At 43.9% G+C, this 22743-nt stretch overlaps 1 protein-coding gene across 2 annotated transcripts in view; it reads left to right on the top strand.

Moving 5' to 3' along the window:
• The window catches only part of STT3B (STT3 oligosaccharyltransferase complex catalytic subunit B), a 195018-nt gene that overhangs the window by 1349 nt on the left and 170926 nt on the right, over positions 1-22743 (top strand). The gene's annotated exons all lie outside the window — the stretch shown is intronic.

Raw genomic sequence — 22743 nt, 5'->3', positions numbered from 1 at the left:
CTGTTCTTTTAAACAATTTTTTTCTCTACTGGCTAACACGGTACAAAGATATATTTTACTTGTACAGGACTGTTAGGCACTTTATTGTGGTGTGTGACTGGAAGTATACGCTGGCATGCATTTGGTCTCTGTGCCTCTCGTACACTGGCATGGGCTATGTTTGTAGGGTGATTGTGCACTGACATGCACTTGGTTGCTGTGCCCCCCTCGTGCACTGGCATATCACTGTGCCCCTTCGTGCACTGGCATGTGCACACTGTAATCAGTCACTTGCATGTACACCTGGTTGCTGTGCCCCTCATACACTGGCATGTCACTGGTCGCCGTGCCCCCTCGTGCCCTGGCATGTCACTGTGCCCCCTCGTGCACTGGCAGGTGCACACTGGTAGGGCACACTGTAATCAATCCCTTGCATGTACACCTGGTTGCTGTGCCCCTCATACACTGGCATGTCTCTGTGCCCCCTCGTGCACTGGCAGGTGCTATGTCTGTAGGGCACACTGTAATCGGTCCCTTGCATGTACACCTGGTTGCTGTGCCCCCTCGTACACTGGCAGGTGCTATGTCTGTAGGGCACACTGTAATAATCGGTCACTTGCATGTACGCTTGGTTGCTGTGCCCCTCATACACTGGCATGTCGCTGTGCCCCCTCGTACACTGGCAGGTGCTATGTCTGTAGGGCACACTGTAATAATCGGTCACTTGCATGTACGCTTGGTTGCTGTGCCCCTCATACACTGGCTTGTGCTATGTCTGTACACTGGATGATCAGTCTTGGCATACACTATCTAGAAGATAAGGAGCTGACCATCTCCTAGCATTTCCCATGTATCACTTGGCACTATGTTCTGGGCGACTTCTGAGGTGTAGTCATTCATTGCCGCCACATACTGCTTCTCTAATGCCTTGGTATATCCTGGGTAGCAGGGGCTGGCATCCTCTGCCTCCTGACAAGATGGTGTAATGTCTTTAGCATAGAAGTGTGTATTTTCTCGTGATCTTGTGGGCATCTGTCTGGTAAGGAGGGGGCTTCTTCATCTCCATAAGAGATGGTAAATCTTTGCCCTCCGGCTCCTTGATGTAAGTGATGAGCCTCCTGCCCCCCCGCCTTCTTTCTCTTCTTCATGACTCCTACGTTTTCATGTTGTTTGCGGCACATTCCTTGTCCGCAGGAGATGATTTGATTTTTGGGAGGGAGGGGTGAGGATGAGCTTGATCTGCCACCCTGCCATATGCCCTTCTCTCTGGTGCACTGTCACATCGCTGTCTGGCAGGACTGAGCGCCGGGCTATGAGATCCAGAGCCGCCTCCTCAGTTAGCGGCTGCTCAAACTATAGTGATTATGAGATTGTGGCTCGGGTTACAGCCCTGCCTTGTGATTACATGGCGTTCACCAGGAATATCAATTTCTTTGGGTTTACAAATCTATAAGGTACAGAATACATACAGTGTTATTCCTGTAATCCAGCATTAAGGGGGCATGGCGTGGGTCTGGATTATTAGATGTTTGCAGATAAGCACATAGAACCCCAGTAGGTCAGCCCAAACTAAAATCTGATACTACCGTTGTGTTAATCTGTGTAATCCGCCGAGGATCAGAATTGGACTTTTTTTATTTTATATTTTTTTCCGGTTCCTCTTGTACCAGATTACTGTGCAATTCAGTAATGGACTATCAGATGCCAGATTACAGGATTATATATATATATACTTATGGCTCTCTGTGTACCTGCTCAAAGTCTTTTTCTCTACCCACGATCTGTACAGTAATCTGGAATTGGAGAAGACTGGAGAGGGGACAAATGGGCAATTTTCTCCAATGAAATCATTTAGCTTTACTTTGTATGGTGCCTATATATTAGGTCAAGCCAGAATAACCATACCCGATCGTCACCCTGCCCAGTTCTTGCCATGGCTTTGTCTATTGTGGAATCTGTCACCAGGTTTTCCTACTCCATCTGAGAGCAGCATGAAGTAGGGGCAGAGACCCGGACTCCTGCAATGTCACTTACTGGGCTTCTTCTTCTATCAAAACTATAGCAAGCAATCTAGTAAATCACATATTGCTGAAATCAAGGTTTTTGTCCATACATCATGTTGCTCTCAATTAGGTGGTTCCAAATTGCAAATGCAGGTGAAGTACGGTACAAAGTACAGGTACCCTTTTGCCCGTTTTATTATTTGGGGGTATTCTCTAATTTACCAGGGATTTATCGGCTTTAGAGCCCTCCTATTTTGTGACCTAAGGACAAAGCATATATGTACAGTCGGCTCCTCGAAGTTAGGCATGGAGTTTCTGGCTGTCACTCAGCATGACCTCAACAGTCACGCCCCGTCAGCAGAGCGGAAGAGAAGCTGCTGCCCTGACAATGTGATGTCAGAGGAGGACGCAGAATCGCTGCTGTGGCCGCTCTGCGCTGGGCAGATAATTAGAGAATATCTGCCTGTTCTTCAGCCCATAGGAAAATAAAACCGTCCTGGACAACCCCTTTTTAACCAGGGCTTGTCAAATAGCAGACATTCCTTTTAAGTGAAGTCCACATTTATTTGTAGCTGCTTTGATTCTTTCCTTGGTGCTCACAAGACAGTGTCACGGAAGGAACCAAACACTCAGTAATTATTTGAGTCAATGTTTGGCCTTGACACATGCTTTGGGTTTAAGGAAGTAAATGCAGCCAAAATGGTCGTGTAAGGAATTGAACATTGAAATCCTGTGCTTCTGAAAGGCCGTGGTGAAAGGCGAGTAGGTGGATAAGAACGGGTTATTTCCAGCAAGTGCACCCACCAATTGATTATATTGATTAGAGTGGGGGGTATAGTCCTGTGGGCTCTGTACTAGCTTATCAGCTCTGTTTTCCGTATATATTTTCAGTCTTTTCACAAATCATTTGAGGAAGTAATGAGCCTATAAATATGTGTAAAACTTCTCTATGATGTTCACTGCCTTGCTGGGGACATGTCTGGCATCATTGGCATCCGATTCCAACCTAGTGACGTCTATTTTCAGTCATGGTACAATATTGTTTTTCTCTTTTTACAGGGTTATTCCCATCTCCAAGATCTTATCCCAATATGTAGTAGCTGTAATATTTTATCATTATTTATAACCAATACCTCTAATGTAGTATAGTTCTCCTGATTCACTGTCGCTCATCTCATGTGCAGGGCATTGCAGGACCTTGGGTATCCATGGCTATGACCACTAGCAACTAACTTTGACTATATGCATGGTCATAACCATGGACATCTAAGGTCCTGCAATGCCCTGCACATGAGGTAAGCGACATAGTGAATCAGCAGAACTATACAACATTTCTAACTAAACGTATTTGATAATATTATTACATCTACTGCATATTGGGATAAGATCTTGCAAATGAGAATGCCCCTTTTTACGCTTTCTATATGTCTGCTATATTTAACCACTGCATAGGCATCTGGCTAAAACGTTTTTGTCCCACACACGAGTGACGAGGATCAGTTCCTTTACATTACCTGGTTTATCAATAGTGATCGCAGCATTCAGGAGGCAAGGACAGGAATCGCTTACTTCTCCCTGGCGATCAGATCCCTGTAATGTGATCACCATGACGCAACTGCTGCCATGGCCACCGTTGGTTGTCACCATCACGAACCCGGGTTACTGAACTACGCCGTTTTTAAACTTATTTATTCCCTATCCACGTTTTGTTTGCAGGGTAATTGCGCCCATTTTGCTTCCCTTTGCAGCCCATTAGCCCTTAATACAACAATTTTACAGCACAGAAGTTTGTATCCCCATTGACTTATATGGGGTCAAGTCCAGGTCCTGACTGAATTCTTAACTAAAGTCAGCCTGAACCTGGCATACCCGAATTTCCACGGTCCACTCATCCCTACTGGTGATGCATCTTTTTTCCCTTCACCACGACAGGTCCGCGGTCTCTGGTGGCGCGGTCTCTGGTGGCGCGTTCTCTGGTGGCGCTGTCGTGTCTTCTGGAAAAATAATTACCGGTCAGTAATTTAAAAAAAAAAAATTCCCCTTTTTGACAGAGGTCTACCCAATCATGTCCTAAGAGATCAGTGATCTCACCATTCCTTGTCCTAAATGTTAGGAGACATGCACTTTTTATATGTAAGTTGAGGGATCGGCTAAACATCTGATCTTTATGCGGTCTCCCGACACTCGCCCTACAGATGATGTCGGGGGAGTGACGTGTGGGGCTGTTCAAGACAAAACAATCACTGATCTTGGGGAGACCAGCCAGAGAAAACACTGCCAGCAGCCAACAAAGGCGCTCAAATAGTGAAATCCTAGGTGCATTGCCCCCTGGGAAGTATGCAAATGAAAAAAGGTCCGTGGAGCCTCTGTTAGGAGTCTCAACACAGAACTAGCCAGATATCCCTCCGGGAAGGACGTAGCCAAGGAGTGGCTCTTTTTAGGAGACCACCAAAACCACCATATTAAGTGGCCCTTTTAGTCAATATACAACTGTTTGACGAGTTTAAAGATATGACAATAGGGCTGTTGGCGTTTCTCATATGTATGTCCAGCAGCTTAAGGGATGTGTGGTGAAATGTATTTGACTATTAAAGGTTTATTCATATCTCCAAAATCTTATCCCAATATGGAGTAGGTGTAATATTAGCAAATACCTCCAATTAGAAATGTAGTATAGTTCTCCTGATATAACCATGTCCCTTACCTCATGTGCAGGGTATTGCAGCTTGGTGTCCATGGTTATGACCATGAGCAGCCAACTATCACTGAGTGGTCCTAGCCATAGATACCTAAGCTGCAATGCCTTGCACATGAGGTAAGAGTCAGGAGAACTGTACTACATTTCTAATTGGAGATATTTGCTAATATTATTATCCTACTACATATTTGGATTTGATCTTGGCGATGGGAATAACCCTTTAGGTAATGAGGTTTGATTTATGGCTGTACAATTTTGATAAATGCCCCCCTGTCCGTTTCGTTCTACGTGCTATTAGCGCTCATTTTCAGGTTTTGCTGCATTTGGGCTAAGGTTTGGTCCCTTTTTTTAACTATTTATTTTTATTAAAATTTTTCAATAACCTATAACACTGGCATAAACGGATTCAGCACTGAAATTACAATGTCCTGTTTGACCATCACAAATTCCATAACAAAGTTTTAGATTCACTAACCATAACATGGCAAAGCAAAGGAAGGCAAGGACTCCTTAACCCCACATTCTTATCGTTTCCCCCTATTTAACCCTTATGAACATGGTAATGACATATAATAAAGTCCTACTCAAAATCGGTTATTTTCCTCCTCGCCCAACTTGATTCCTTTTGGTCACCTTTCGGCCTTTCCTCCTCCACCTTCAAGCCATCCAATGTATCCTTCAATTTTTCGGTATGATACCAGACTGTGTCCTTGAAAGGTGACATAATCCTATCTCCTCCCAAGTACAATAGGCCAATATGAATTTCTTCCATTTGTTAAAATGTTGTCGTATTCTATCCGCCCTCCTTTCTGCATCCAGTCCTTCTATTTCAAGAAGATGCATGAGCTGACCCAAGATCTCAAACGCGGAGACCCCAGACTCCAACCATTTATTAAGTATCGCTCTCTTGGCTGCCAGAAGTATCACATGTATAAGTCGGGGTGGGTTAGTCATCTTCCCTTTAATATCGTTCCCCTCCTCCCAATGGTGAAAAAGGGCGAAGCCAGGTGAGAGCCGGACTTCAAGACCCCACACCTTTCGTATACAACTTGTGATCTGTGGCCATAAAGGACTCAAATGGGGGCAGGACAACAACCCATGAAGGAGATCAGTTCCACATGCAAAACGTAAGCCTGTCCAGTTTTGTTGCTGATGGAGGGAGATTGAAACCATAAATTGCCTTATGCATTATTCTAAATTGGGTTTCTCGCCAATGCTCATTTAAAATCGATTTACGTAGAGCATTCCACCCTCCCGTGATCTTTACACCCATAGACGCGTCCGCAAATCAAAAACCTCCGAGTGCTGCCCTATGAGTAGAGCACGTACGTATGGCTCAATAAAGAGAGGAGAGAGATTAGTTCTTTACCAAACATTCAAAGGACTTAAACACTACCTCCTGTGTCACATCATGCAACTGAGTCATAATACTATATCTCACTTGGCCATATTGGATTAGCTGGTTAGGCCCCAAGCCACACTGCGCTGGAATTTCGTCTCCACTCAACTATCTAGGCTCTGAGGTGTGCAAGAGATGAGTTTTTATACCCCTCACCTTCCACTCTTCAAACGGCTTATTGCTTGTCCCTTGCACAAACTCTGGATTCCCCCATATAGGCAAGTATTTGGATATTTTATGGGGAAGTTTGTAATCTTTCCTCAACGCCTTCCACGTTGCAACCAGGGCTGTGGAGTCGGAGTCGGAGTCGTGGAGTCGGAGTCGGAGCTCATTTTGGTGGAGTCGGAGTTGGTATAAAATGCACCGACTCCGACTCCTAAAATATATAATAAATTGGGGACAGGAGTGCAATGCAGAATGTGCTGAATATTTTACTAAATAATAACATTTAGTATAATGCTTATATTTAAGTGAAACATTTATTGTAGTATAATGTGAACATCAGACATTTAATTGTTTTTATGATACAATAATCAAGATATTTGGATAGAACATAAAATATTTATTGGATACAACTTTAGAACACAAAAAACTAATAAATTGTAAATATGTAATATTATATATATATATATACACAGTGTATATACACACACAAGATATATATGTAATCTACTGTATATTACATAGTGTATTACATATTTACAATTTATTACAGTTTTTTGTGTTCTAAAGTTGTATCCAATAAATATATTTTATGTTCTATCCAAATATCTTGATTATTGTATCATAAAAATTATTAAATGTCTAATGTTCACATACACATATTCATGTACTACAATAAATTTTTCACCTAACTATAATCAATATAAGTCTGAGTCTGAGTCTGAGTCTGAGTCTGAGTCTGAGTCTGAGTCTGAGTCTGAGTCTGAGTCTGAGTCTGAGTCTGAGTCTACCGACTCCACAGCCCTGGTTGCAACTGTGTCTTTTAAATAAGGAAGAGTGCTTGATTTTCACTGGGAGATTGGCCTGCTTAGTATGAAGCAATGCCACCAGATCCCAAGGTTGTGTATAGTCGTTCTCAAGCTCCAACGCTGAATAAAGCTGGACACAGTGTTGCAGTGGACACACTGCAATGTTGCGATGTTGCAGGGTTGCGATGTTGCAGTGGACACACTGCAACATCGCAAAGGACATCGCTGTAACGTCACCGGTTTGGTGACGCAATAGCGACCTCCCTAAGTCTCTGCTAAGTCTCTGGTGAAACAGGCAAACCTGGCCAACAACTCAACAGCGATCCGGACCTGCAGAGCGACCTAGCTGGTTGTTGGGGACGTTGATAAGCAGCCTTTTGAAAGGAAGTTGCTAACAAAGTCGCTGCAAAGTCTTCACACACTGAAACTTCATGCTGCACAGCGGGAAACAAAGGACCTAGGAATGGTCCTGAACGATTTGTAACGATTACAACGTCACAGCAGGGGCCGGGTCGCTGATAGGTTTCACACACTACAACATCGCTATTGCGTCACAAAACCGGTGACGTTACAGCGATGTCGTTTGAGATGTTGCAGTGTGTAAACCCAGCTTAATGCCTAGAGCCTTTAATCCAATCCAATATACATCTAGTCAAACAGGCTATATTGTAACCCCGAATGTTCGGCAAACTGAGACCTCCATGAACCTTAGATGCCATCAACTTCTTTAGCCCTATACAATGGCATTTCCCCCTCCAAATGAAGTGTGAATAAGCTCTATTTAGCTGGACAACATCATCTCTATGCTTGAGAAGCAGCAGGGGAAGTGTTTGAAGATGATACATTAATTTTGATATCGACATCATCTTAATTAGGTGGACTCTGCCAATTAGGTTCAATGGAAGGGAGTGTCATCTTTTAAGATCTTGCTCTATTCGGTTCAGAAGGGGTGGATAGTTTAGACTATAAAGGGTTTCTTGGGCAATGTAATTCCTTCACAAGGGTTCTGATCCCGTGTTTGAACATTTGTCCCTCCCAGGTATAGAAGCTTGTACTTTGACGCATTAATTTTGAAGCCTGAGTATGCTCCAAACTCTCGCAAAATATGTAAAATCTCGGGGACCTGCTTAACTAGATTCGAAAGGAAAAGCAACATATCAGCAAAAAAAGCTGACTGAATTTGCCTATTATTTACAGAAATACCCTGAAAGATGCTATGTGCAGACAACAATCTTACCAATGGTTCCAGAGCCAGATTAAAAAGTAATGGGGAAAGGGGGCAACCCTGTCTGGTTCCTTTCCATAACGGAAAAGGGTCTGACAGATATCCTGGAATGTATACTTGAGCCATCGGATTTGTGTAAATTTCTCTGATGCAAGTATAAAATGACCCCGAAAAAAGCATTTCATCTGGAACTTTATAAAGCCATGCCCACTCAATATTATCAAAGGCTTTCTCAGCATCTATTGGTAAGCAAAGCAGGAGATTCTCCTTTCAGAGGCTGAAGGTTAACCCTATCTAGAACAAGAAGAACTTTCCTAATATTTAGTGTTAGGAAATGACTCCTTCCTCAGAGGTCATGGGTCTTCCAGCGGGACAATGACCCAAAACACACTTCAAAAAGCACTAGAAAATGGTTTGATAGAAAGCACTGGCGACTACTAAAGTGGCCAGCAATGAGTCCAGACCTGAATCCCATAGAACACCTGTCTAGAGATCTCAAAATGGCAGTTTGGAGAAGGCACCCTTCAAATCTCAGGGACCTGGAGCCGTTTGCCAAAGAAGAATGGTCTAAAATTCCAGCAGAGCATTGTAAGAAACTCATTGATGGTTACCGGGAGTGGTTGATCGCAGCTATGTTGGCTAAAGGGTGTGTAACCAAGTATTAGGCTAAGGGTGCCAATACTTTTGTCTGGCCCATTTTTGGAGTTTTGTGTGAAATGATCAACGATTTGAATTTTGCTTCATTCTGTTTTGTGTTTTTCATTGCAAGCAAAATAAATGAATACCAAAGAATTTGTGATTGCAATCATTTTCAAGAAGAAACTGAGTATTTCTGACAGAATTGCAGGGGTGCCAATACTTTTGGCCAGCACTGTAACCGATTTCCCCGGCACAGGCCGGCTTCATTCAGAAAAGATCAGGGAAGACCCATGACCTCGATCAGGGAAGACCCATGACCTCGATCAGGGAAGACCCATGACCTCGATCAGGGAAGACCCATGACCTCGATCAGGGAAGACCCATGACCTCGATCAGGGAAGACCCATGACCTCGATCAGGGAAGACCCATGACCTCTGAGGAAGACCCATGACCTCTGAGGAAGACCCATGACCTCTGAGGAAGACCCATGACCTCTGAGGAAGACCCATGACCTCTGAGGAAGACCCATGACCTCTGAGGAAGACCCATGACCTCTGAGGAAGACCCATGACCTCTGAGGAAGACCCATGACCTCTGAGGAAGACCCATGACCTCTGAGGAAGACCCATGACCTCTGAGGAAGACCCATGACCTCTGAGGAAGACCCATGACCTCTGAGGAAGACCCATGACCTCTGAGGAAGACCCATGACCTCTGAGGAAGACCCATGACCTCTGAGGAAGACCCATGACCTCGATCAGGGAAGACCCATGACCTCGATCAGGGAAGACCCATGACCTCTGAGGAAGACCCATGACCTCTGAGGAAGACCCATGACCTCTGAGGAAGACCCATGACCTCTGAGGAAGACCCATGACCTCTGAGGAAGACCCATGACCTCTGAGGAAGACCCATGACCTCTGAGGAAGACCCATGACCTCTGAGGAAGACCCATGACCTCTGAGGAAGACCCATCTTTCTCACACTGGGCCCTACATTATGCTGCAAAATTTGTTGGTTGTCTTCAGACTTCATAATGCCATTCACACGGTCAAGCAGTCCAGTGCCAGAGGCAGCAAAGCAACCCCAAAACATCAGGGAACCTCCACCATGTTTGACTGTAGGGACCTTGTTCTTTTCTTTGAATGCCTTTTTTTTTTTTTTTCCTGTAAACTATGTTGATGGTTTTTCCCAAAAAGCTCTACTTTTGTCTCATCTGACCAGAGAACATTCTTCCAAAACTTTTTAGGCTTTTTCATGTAAGTTTTGGCAAACTCCAGCTTGGCTTTTTTATTTCTCTGGGTAAGAAGTGGGGTCTTCCTGGGTATACTACCATACAGTCCCCGACGGATATTATAGGTTGACACTGTTGTATCCTCGGACTGCAAGGCAGCTTGAACTTGTTTGGATGTTAGTCGAGGTTCTTTATCTACCATCCGCACAATCTTGCTTTGAAATCTCTTGTCAATTTTTTCTTTTCCTTCCACAACTAGGAAGATTAGCCACAGTGCCATGGGCTTTAAACTTCTTGATGACACTGCGCACCGTAGACACAGGAACTTTCAGGTCTTTGGAGATGGACTTGTAGCTTTGAGATCGCTCATGCTTCCTCACAATTTGGATTCTCAAGTCCTCAGATAGTTCTTTGGTCTTCTTTCTTTTCTCCATGCTCAATGTGGTACACACAAGGACACAGGACAGAGGTTGAGTCAACTTTAATCCATGTCAACTGGCTGCAAGTGTGATTTATTTAGTTATTGCCAACACCTGTTAGGTGCCACAGGTAAGTTACAGGTGCTGTTAATTACACAAATTAGGCTGCTTTCACACTACGTCTTTTAACCATGCGTCCTGAACGTTTTTTTGCTGCAAAAGCGGATCCTGCTTTTACAGCAAAAAATGCATGCAAACGCATGTGTTACTTTGCAGGATCCTGTCACTGGATGTTTAGGGGCGGGCATTGGAGTCATGTGATCGGGAGTGATGGGAACTAAACGTGCCAGACTGGGAGCCGGCATCTGACAGCTGCGAGGCTCGTAACCAAGGTAAACATCGGGTATACTTGCTTGGATACCCGATATTTACTTTGGTTACAAGCGTCTGCAGCTGCTAGGAGCCGGGCTCCCTGCACACGTTACCAACGTAAACATCGGGTAACTAAGAGAAGAGGTTACCCGATATTTACCTTGGTTACGAGTGTCCGCAGCTCTCAGGTGGGAGAGAGAGGAAGGGGGAGAGACAGAGAGAGGGAGGGAGGGGAGAGACTGATCACGGAGGCTGGCTTCTGTGCATGCTCAGTAGAGCAAGCAGCATCCTGTCTATCAGCACGCCAGCGTTCACATGCGTTTGCGTGCTGTTTAGTCAGGATCCAGCAATTTGCAGTATTTGGACACAGCTCAACAATGCTACAAGTAGCGTTTTTGAAAGATGTTAAAAAACTGCAAGTCGCTGGATCCTCACTATAACGCAGGTGAACGCAGGTGAACGCATGTTAACGCGAGTCCATTGCAAATGCATTGAAATGAAAACGCATTTGCACTGGATCCGTTTCTGCGTTACAAAAACGTTCAGGACGCATGTTAAAAAGACGTAGTGTGAAAGCAGCCTCAGAGAAGCATCACATGATTTTTCAAACAGTGCCAATACTTTTGTCCACCCCCTTTTTTGTTTGGTGTGGAATTATATCCAATTTGGCTTTATGACAATTTTTTTTTTCTTTTTTCATTGAAGCCAAATTAAATGAAGATAATACCAAAGAATTTGTGATTGCAATCATTTTCAAGAAGAAACTGAGTATTATCTGACAGAATTTCAGGGGTGCCAATACTTTTGGCCAGCACTGTAGGGAAGAATTATAGCTAGACGATTTGCCATAATTTTTGACATTATCTTCATATCTATGTTAAGTGATATGGGCCTATATGAACCAGGATCCTTCGGGCCCTTCCCGTTTCGGGATCAATTTTATAAATGCCCGGTTATTATTTTGGAAAGACTTGTTACCTTCTAATATGCTATTATACAGCTCTATGAAAGTAGGTAAGATCTCTTCCTTTACTGTTTTTATAGAATTCTCCTGTAAATCCGACATAGCCAGGGAAGTTGATTGTCCCCAATATTTCTTCCCCCGTAATTGTGGCATTTAGAAAAGTTCGATGTTCTTCTGTGAGTCGAGGTAGTATCACTTTAGATAAGAGATTATCGGGAAATTCGTTTCGCTTTTCTGATGAGTAAAGGTTTCTATAACACGCGCCTAAAATCTCAATTATTGTCTTAGGGTTTCTGTGTATCTCCCCTGTTTGGCTTTTTATTTGCATGGGTCCCTGAGTTATAATCCTATTTTTCGCTAAATTGGCCAGTATTTTCCCTGCTTTATTTCCAAAGCGATGTAATGTAGCTTCCTGCATTGACCTAGCCGTTTGTTCCCGTTTTTCCACCCACTCATTAAAAGCCTTTTGGGCTATTACCCATCTATCTTTATGGTCCCTATCAAGATTCTTTTTTGAACAGAAGTATATGCTTCCCTCAATTTATGGGAGGTTTCAGTAAATTTAAGTTGAGCCTTTTTCTTCAAATAGGAAACGGGCTATCGTTCTGCCCCGTAATACTGCCTTCACTGTGTCCCAAAGTAACATAGGTGTGTCTTTATGCTGATTATTAGGTACCATAAACTCCGTCCACCATTCCTTTAATTTCAATGAGTTCAGTCCCTTTTAATAGTGCATCCCTTTAAATAATTTAAAGGTTTTTTCAAGTGAAAGCATAGGGCATTACACACATACTAATAGAGGATTTCCATTGTGGTCAGTGATGATATCTGTAAAGTGCTGTGAAATTACTGGTACTATATTAGCAAGTAAAATATCTACTGTATTTTCCGGCGTATAAGAAGTCTTTTTAACCCCTGAAAATCTAATCAAAAGTCGGGGGTCGTCTTATACACTGGGTGTCGTCTTCTATGGCGGTGCATGGTGGCATCATTTACACACGATAAAAGATATTCTCACCTGTCCTCCGTGCCCGCGGTGCCTCCAGCTGCTTTTTGCAGTCCACAGGCACACAGACCCCTCCGTGATAGCGTCCAGTGTCGTCATGGCTTGACTGCAGTTGAATGCTCTACGGTGCTTTACTGCAGTTGAATGCTTTGTGGCGCCGTAAAGCATTCAACTGTAGTAAAGCCATGACTACAGCCTGCAGTGGCTGCTCCGTTCACGCTATCACGAAGGGGTCTGTGTGCCTGCGGACTGCAAGAAGCAGCTGGCGACACCGCGGACATGGAGGACAGGTGACAATATATTTTATTGTGTAAACGGCATGATGGGGGACAGAAGGGAACCAGCAGGAGGACATTATTAAACAATGGGCTCATTACAGCAGGGGACATCCCTAAACAATGGAGATATTACTCGGGTAGGCTTACACTCGAGTATATACGATATATCCCAAACTCTATTTTAACCCGAAAAGCTGGGGGTCGTCTTTTATACGCCGGAAAAAATGGTATATACTTTACACAAAGTATGAAGCTGACTGGAGTTGGAGCCTTCCTTATAGACGGTGTTTGCCTGTACCCGCAGCAGCACACTTTGCTCCCAGCACTGCAGTTTATTCATTTTAAATGCCACAGTCAATCACGGACAGTGGTATTCAAATAACACCAGCAATTTCTCTACCTACTGCTATAATGTATTGCAGTATAGTGTAACCGTTGAAGCCTCCTAAGGGGACAAAAATATTAACGTATAAATGTTTTTAAAAAATTGTTTAAATTGCACCTTTTCTAACATAAAAAGTAAACCTTTTGTAATGCATTGGAAAATGAAAATGCAATGCATTGGAAAAACGCAGCCAAAAACGCACCAAATCGCGGTAAAAACGCATGTTTTTTGCCACGGGTGCATTTTTGTGCGTTTTTAGCGGCCAAAAACGCAGTGTTAAAAAACGCAGCGTGTACATAGCCTTAAGGTGTTAGAATTTTATTTTTTTTATTTTCACCACCCTTTTCCAGAAACAAGCAACCTCCAACACTCAACTATTAGGAGTAGTAAAAATCTAAAGTAATTCTGAGCACAGGACTGTTACTTTATAAGCTTATATGCTAAATAGAGCTGATTGATATACTGGCTGTAAAGGAGGGTCCTAAAAGACAGATCCCCCCCCCTCCCCCCACTTCTGGTGTCCATATGCTGCAGTGAAGGTCGTAAGTTGAGGTCTTTCCGTTTGGTCCAACTTGTTGAGTGGGTGGTGGATTTATAAGCGGAGGAGATCTATCTGATCTATATTGGTGTGTTGACGTCTACAGTGCCATTCCAGCCTGATTTTGGATTCTCCACCAGAGGTCTTGTGATCGGCACATCTGGCCGCCACAAAATCCATGTGCACAGATGTGCCGACTGGTTCTCTTTCACAGCTATTCCCTGATGTATACACATGGTTGTGCTACCTTTGTACCTAGGTGTTAATACTCACATTGACAGGGGTGGCATGATCATGTTCTTATACCATAGCATGGGGTTTCGTATACCAGAGATCCAGCGAAGACCTAAAACGTATGGATCCCAACCTCATACACCAGTTAGCATAGCATTGAGGGTATGTGCACTTGTTGCTGTAGCTGAAAATGGCCATATGCTATGTGTACTGAGGTGTTGCCTGTCACTTAAATCCTGCCCGTGATGACAATGAGACTACTGAAAACTCGTTTTAGTAAACATAGGACGTATGATTCTAACATAGCTCCGGTTGTCAGTGTTAAAAAATTAAGATTTCTAAAGTGTTAAAAAAATAAGTTATTTGATTTCACATTGACAATGCACTGTGACTGTCTGCATCTTTGTAGTCAATGGCCCCACCAGTGCATGCAGCCATATCCCATTTTGTGAGGGTTCGTATGTAAGTCCCAATGGAACCAGTGAATTTAGGAGCACGTGGTGTGAACATGCCCTGATCCGCTACTAAATCTGAATTTTGAATGCAGTGTTTTTACTGTCAAAAGAGCAGGTTTTGGCTGCAGGTAAAAATGCTGCACGTAAACAAGGCCTAAAAAGGGCCACCATCCTGTGGCCCATGGAGCCGTGATGTGTGGCTTGTGGCTGTCAGCAAGTTTTATCAGTACCTGGTCTAATACACAAATGAAAAGCAGGAGTAGCCCCTGATAAGCGCAGGTCTAGGTGCCCATATACTGGGTTAAAGCATATTTTAATTGTTTCATAAATCAATAGTACACATGAAAATAAGCAACTTTCTCTGCCAGAATTGATCAGTCATTATCAAAATTCTCAATTCTCAGGTCAAATGTATATTCAGTGAAGAACTATCCCCTACAGAGATTGGAGATGAGAGCTGCTACTGAGAGATTTTATGTAGATAGAACAAGATGGGGCGGAGCTCTGCCTCTAGCTCCTCCCATTGTGATAGAATCTCATATGCACCAACTGTCAGGAATGGGAAAGTGTTCACTGAACTCAGATTTCACCTCTGAATTGAGAATTTTTAAAGAAGATTTCCCTGATAAATATTAGAGTTGCTTACTTTCATGTGTACTATTGATTTATGAGATAAAAATTTAAACTGCAGTCACATTTTAAGTGCTGGAGAGATCACCATACTTAAAGGGAACCTGTCACCACTTTTTTGGCGTATAATCTGCGGCCACCACCACCGGGCTCTTGTATACAGCATTCTAACATGCTGTATATAAGAGCCCAGGCCGCTGTGACAACATAAAAAGCACTTTATAATACCTAACGGTCGCGCTGCTGTGGAATAGTTTTTAATGGGCGTCTCCGTTGTCCGGTGTCGGAGCCGCATTTTGATCTGCCCTGAGCCCTGCCCTGAGCGCCCTGCCCTAGATCAAAGTATTGTAGTGCGCATGCGTGGGACCGGCGAGTGTGTATGACGTAGCCGCGTTATGCACAGGCTTCAGAAAGAGGAACGAAGATGGCCGAAAGAGGAGGCGCCAGACAACGGAGACTCCCATTAAACCCGATTTCACCGCAGAGCGACCGTTGGGTAAGTATTATATTGTGGTTTTTTTATGTAGTCACAGCGGCCTGGGCTCTTATATACAGCATGTTAGAATGTTGTATATAAGAGCCTGCGGTGGTGGTGGCCACCGCTTATAGCCAAAAAAGTGGTGACAGGTTCCTTTTTAATTTTTCTGAAGATAGGATGATACTGCAAGTTAAAAGGGTGCTTGAAGCTGCATGTGATATTGTGGGGATGGCTCTGGGTTTCGTCACTGTGGTGGAAGTTGGGAAGTGAGATTTGGATGCTGCTGCTTGGGAAGGGGGCTCTGGATTTCACTCACCCCCTCTGAGCTGAATGTTTGTTTCTCTCACTGGCCTAAAGGAAATCTGTCAGCAGGTTTAGGTTGTGTTTTTAGAGCAGTATAAAGTAGGGACAGAGACTGATTATAGTGTTGGGTCACTTGCTGGGCTTAAAGGGGCATTTCTCTTATATATAATATGCATTGGGTTTCGCGCACTGCTTAGTGGGTGGATTCCATACAAATAGATAAGAATTCCGACCGTCACTCCCTGACAGTGGGGCACATAATAGAGAGGTGGGAGGACCTGTATCTGCCGTGAGCATGCTATAAGTATCCAATCACGTGACTGAAGTCCTGATATGTAATCACACCATTGTGTTTGATCCATTCTGTATTCTTTGTTATTGGCGATGAGGATAGCAGCGTTGCTCAGATTACAGTATTATCCCAATTTGCTGTATAAAAGGTTTATTGGCTGCTTGGCACTTTGGACTATATCAAACTTGATACCAGAGATTTGCTTTGTATGAGCTGTAGCTTAGTATCAAATGTAGTAATCTGATACAATTCCGATTCCTCTGATACTACTTGGTATACCTTTTAGGCTATGTGCCCACGCTGCGTTTTTTTACGCTGCGTTTTTGTGCGGTTTTGGCCGCTAAAAACACACCCGCTGCAAAAAAAGCGGCAAAAACGCATGCGTTTTTGCCGCAATTTGGTGCGTTTTTGATCTCTGCGTTTTTCCAATGCATTGCATGGGGGGAAAACGCAGGAAAGAATTGACATGTCCATTTTTTTTTTTATTTTTTTTAAGCTCAAAAACGCAGCTTAAAAAAAGTGTGCCGACAGCAAAAATGAAAACTCATAGACTTTGCTGGGGAAGCAAAGTCATGCAGTTTTGAGGCCAAAAACGCACCCCCAAAAACGCTGCGAAAAACGCACTGTGTGAACTTACCCTTACATTACATGTTTGCTGTCCTTACATGTCCTAGCCATTGATTGCCTTTTGTTTTTTTGGTGTGGTTTTTGTATAGGGTAGTGCAGTGCGCTGCATTCTCAGTGTATGATGGAGGCCTCTATACACCTATACAAATGTATACGTCAGGACAGCACAGCATACGGCTGTGTTCCAACAATGAGCTTTTGTTGACTATTTGACACTGTGTATTTTCGCCTCATCAAAAACGTCTTACAGTCCCAGCAAAGTGGATGGGATTTGTAGCACCCTGTGCTTCTTTTTCACTCTGCGTAATCTGACCTGCGCCTGTTTCAGGTCCACATGTCAATTCCTCTTGTGGGTATGCAGTTTTATGTGCAGATTTTCCCCATAGACATGTACTAGATGCAGGTAAAATGCACATGCGTATTTACTGCCTTTTCTCTTCAGAAACGCATCAACAATGCATGTACTCTGACAAAGCTTCATTGATATACCCATGTTCAAAGTCAAATAATGCAGTATCAAAAACTGAGCAGCTGTATTTAAAGCTCATCATACCAAAAAGACAAAAACTCGTGTAATCCGCACATGACTGTATCAAAAAAAATCAGCTGTCATTAAAACGCAGGAAAAAGCTGTGGATATAAGGAGTGCAATAGGGTCTTACCAGTGTAAAATATGGTGACTGTTTAATAGGAAAACCTCTCACCTGGAAAGGTTGTGAGACTTGCAGCCAGTATAGAGACATATAACAGCTGCAGCCGATCCCACGTGCCAAAGGCAGAAGCAAACCAAAAACCAGGATAATTGTGGTATACTCCGCGCTGCTGTACAAAGAATCACTCCAAATAATAAAAGCGATGGTGATGGTTTATTCTACGCGTTTCAAAGAGATATCCCCTCTATCGCTTTTATTATTTGGAGTGATTCTTTGTACAGCAGCGGGGAGTATACCACAATTATCCTGGTTTTTGTCAATAAAACACGGCATACGAAAAAGACAAACTCAATAAAAACACGTTAAAAAAAAAAACCAAAACAAAATGCACACAAGCTAATTTACATGGAGATATCTTGATGTTGCAGGATTTCTGCACTTAAAGGCGTTCCTCTACCACTTGGACAACCCCTTCTCATTCCTTGTTCTCCCCCAAAAAATAAATAAGCCTATATTCACCTCCGGTGCCGACACAATTCCAGCAATGTCTGAACTAGTGTTCCCAGGGCCCAAGTAACATTATGACACACGAGCCCCGCAACCAATCAGTGGCCGGCATCTGTCTCCCCCACCTTTGGACTTTTGAACAGGATGTGAGCGCTGCGCTGACTTCCTGCTCCAGCGTCCAAAGGCGGGTTGAGGGAAATCGGCACTGATTGGTTGCAGGGCTCACGTGTCATAATATTACGTGGGCCCCGTTGATGCAACATCACACATCCCAGGGACCATGCCAGTACCAAAAGTGAGTATAGGCTTATCTTTCTGGGGCGAACAATGGGAGTTAGAAAGTGTTGTCCAAGTAGTGAATATTGGTTTTCTTTAAAGGCAATCACCAGGATTTTCGTATATAACCTAAAGCCAGTGCTATACCGACACGATCAGGCTGATTCTATACATACCTTTAGTGGTCAGCTCTGATGTATAGGTTTTGAAATCCAAGAAAGTAAAGTTTATAAAATTAGCTGCTTATTGAGTGACAGCAGCTGAGAAGCAGATATCTGGGGGGTATTCATAGTTATCCCCTGTCTCTTGCAGGACCTGTGTGAGATCATACCCATGTGACCAGAAGGGGCGGGGCCTCTGCCAACAAAGCTGGATAACAGGTCACATATGACCTCACACAGGTCCTGCAAGAGACAAAGTGAATCGTTTGTATAATACTTATGCTAATTCTAACAGAGGGAGGGGATAACCATGAATATATTATCTGCTCCACTGCAACTGCCACTCAAGAAGCTGGTGATTTTATAAACATTACTTTCTTGGATTTCAAAACCTTAACATCCGAGCTGCCCACTACAGGTATGTATAGAATCAGCCTGATAGTTCCGGTATAGCACTAGCTTTAGATTGTATACAAAGAAAGTACCATAAAAGTGGGCTCTGTATCCCCCCCAATAATCGAGCTTTCAATTTGTCATTTAATTATTAAATAAAACTTGGTACTCTACAGTCTCCACTACTCCTTTAATAGGTGGTGTAGCTTACCATCACAGGCTTTCACGGCTCTGAAGACTGAGCGTTATTGGGTTCGTCATTATCTGATCAGGGCTTTATACCTGTGCAATTTTTTTTTTTTAAGAACAAAACCCTTCTCATTGCTTTAATCCTAATATCAGCAAAGCAAATCTTTTTCCATAATTGTGTCCTTAAAATAAGTTAACAAAGCATATCTGTGTCCGTTTTACTATGTTAATTTTAGGGTATTTGATCATGGAAAAGCTTTGGCTTCTTATGACCCCTGTCTGTAACGTCAAGATTTATTTTATGGCTGGGGTTATAACACTCTAGGTAGTTGGTGCCTCTGACTTCTCACACACTTCTCATGGTGCCCGGTGAGCATGGGGGTATCCAAGACACCTACTCATGGTTTCGTGGTGTCTTCCTTAGCTTTACTGCAGGGATCGGCCTGCAGCGGTCTCCTTTTTTAAACTGGACTGCAGCCTTGTAACAGACTGATGGGGTGAAGTGCAATACAGGAGAGTATTGCTTATTTTATTACTTTAGAAAATTACCAGCCTTGCCATAAATTGACTAATACTGGAAAATCCCTTTTTTTTTTTTTTTTTTAAGCATTGATTTTAGAAAAAGCCGCCTGAAGTAATAAAACTATATAATAATGTAATTATAAAAACGATAAAATGCAGTGAGGCCTTAAGGGCAGGGAATTGTTTAATAAAGTGTGTAGTACAACAATAACCCTTATGTTCGACTTTCCTATGGCTGTGAGACCAGGCATAGCACTATGGAATCCATTATAGGTTTTTTTGCAAAGAAGCCACATATTTGCTCATAACTGTGTCTTACCAGCCCCTGAGCACTGAGATGTTGGATTTAAAACTAGGACTGAGCGGATCCGAACTGTAAAAGTCTGGATCCGCGCAGTTTCAAAGATTTCCAGGTGCCGGATCCGGAATTCCCGGTGCACGATCCGGATCTGGCACTTTGAAAAATAAAGAAAAACAGAAATAAAACAGAGTTTCATACTTGCCGAGACTGTGTCATGGCGGCACACTGCTTCCGGATCGCACATTCACTTCCTGTACTGTGCATCGTATATAGTTTTCCGTGTTTTCCCCGCCCACCAGCTGTCCTCTTGTCTGTGATTGGTTGCAGGCAGACCACGCCCCCAGCCTGTGACAGTATCTGCCTGCCGTTCAGTCATCGCGGCTCAGTCATTGTCTGCACTGCCAGCAGTCGTGCTCTATGGCCGCTGGCTATGTAGCAGAGCTGAAGTGGCATGGGACCTCTTGTGGATTACGCCGGAGCTGCAGGGTGTTGGGAGTTAATAAAGAGGTGAAGGAGGGTGTGTTTTCAGATAAAGGATTTTTCTATGTCTGTTTATTTACTTAGAGCTTAGTGTGATGCAGGTATCTCAGACGCCTGTGCCATCAGTATCCTAGGGTTTAGTAGCTGTGCGATGCTATTAACCCCTTATTACCCTGATTGCCACCACTCCAGGGCAATTGAGAAGAGTCGGTAAAGGCCCCGTCACACACAAAGATAAATCTTTGGCAGATCTGTGGTTGCACTGAAATCATGGACGTATTGTTCCATTTTTACACAACCACAAACCTGGCACTGATTGTCCACAATTTCACTGCAACCACAGATCTGCCGCAGATTTATCTGTGTGTGTGACAGAGCCTTTAAGCACTGGGATTGTCACATCTAATAGATGCAGCAATACCGGACGGCTGCAGGCTGAGAATACCAGCCCACACCCGGCTTTATCATGGCTGGATATTAAAATTGGGTGTGTGGAGGGGGGGGTCACACGTCATTTATTATTTATTTATTTATTTTTTTTTTAATTTATTTTTAAATTTATTAAAAAAAACGTTCACACTTCTGACAGGAATGTGCACGTGTTTCTAGGTACATGCACGCTCATGCTCAGAGAGCGGCAGGCAGTGCCGGGTGCTGTCATGCCAGACTTGCACGAGTCTGACATCGCAGCACAGCCGCGCACACTTCTTGACAGGAATGTGCATGTGTTTCTGAAACACATGCACGGGCACCATACTGACCTGCAGAAATTTGCACTGCTTTCCCGGCCGTCCTGCCGCCTGTGATTGGTTGCAGTCAGCTGACATGCTGCCATCCAGGGTGGGGGCGTGTCTAACTGCAACCAATTACATGCGCTGGTTGGCGGACAAAACAATGAATATTGATTTATCGGCTCCAGAAGGGAAAATTGTGACCCGGAAGGCGTTTGCTGCCATGACACAGCCTCAGGTGAGTACACCGCGCTCGCTCCTACCCCCCTATCCCTTCCACAAATGTTTTTAATCTCTGGATTCCGGTTCCCATAGACTTATATGGGCACTGGAATCCGGAGCGGATCCGGATTTTTTTTCTCTCAATCAGACAGTGATACGCCGCTCCCGGATTTTGGCGGATTCGATCAACTAATTAATTTAAACTGATGCAAATCTGTCTGAGACTTGATATTTGGGTTCAGAAGGCGCACGGAGAACAACTTCAGTACATGCAAATGGTCTGACTGTGTGCAAGGATTTGGATTGAGAATATACTGTCATTTTTGCTATAATCTTTTGCATATTCAACTATTCGAGCTGTGAGTTGTGTGTTTTTTTTTTTTTTTTTTCCTGCTAATAAAATGCTCATAATATTGGGGGGAACAGTCTAAGGCTAGGTTCCCACTTCCATCAATTTGTATCAATCACAATCTGCGGCTCTGGTAAACTGAATCCGTTTGGCGGTTTCCGTTGTTCCCATATACTTATATGAGCGGCGGATTGTGACTGATGACGCTGCGTTGCATCCTTCGCCCGACTGATCAGTCTTGGAACGACTGACTGTTGAACGGCAGGAACGCAGCATGTAGCGTTTTTTGAGTAGTGGAATCCTTTTGATTCCGCTGCGCATGCTCTCTCTCGACGGCCGAAGGATCAGCTGATCACCCGGCAGCCGCCTTCTGTGAGCGATCGGCTGTTCACCCGGCTGCTGTGAGCGATCGGCTGTTCACCCGGTGGTTGGCTGCTGTGAGCGATCGGCTGTTCACCCGGTGGTTGGCTGCTGTGAGCGATCGGCTGTTCACCCGGCTGCGATGAGCGATCGGCTGTTCACCCGGCGGCTGGCTGCGGTGAGCGATCGGCTGTTCACCCGGCGGCCGGCTGCGGCGAGCGATCGGCTGTTCACCCGGCGGCCGGCTGCGGCGAGCGATCGGCTGATCGCTCTCTTTTACAACTGCGTCCGACAATGAATTCTTTTTCTTGTCATCCGTTGTACAACGCATCAGTCACAAGCGTCAAGCAACGCATGTGACTGATGAAAAACGGAAATGTGAACCTAGCCTTACTGTGGTGATGGCATAGTCATACGTAAGGTTTTATCCGTTTAATTACCATGATGGTGGGCCACATCACCCAGTGTA

This window comes from Anomaloglossus baeobatrachus, chromosome 6, assembly GCF_048569485.1.
Source record: "Anomaloglossus baeobatrachus isolate aAnoBae1 chromosome 6, aAnoBae1.hap1, whole genome shotgun sequence".
Classification (NCBI taxonomy): Eukaryota; Metazoa; Chordata; class Amphibia; order Anura; family Aromobatidae; genus Anomaloglossus; species Anomaloglossus baeobatrachus.
Note: the sequence above shows the minus strand (reverse complement) of the source record. Positions and strands in the feature narration are given on the sequence as shown.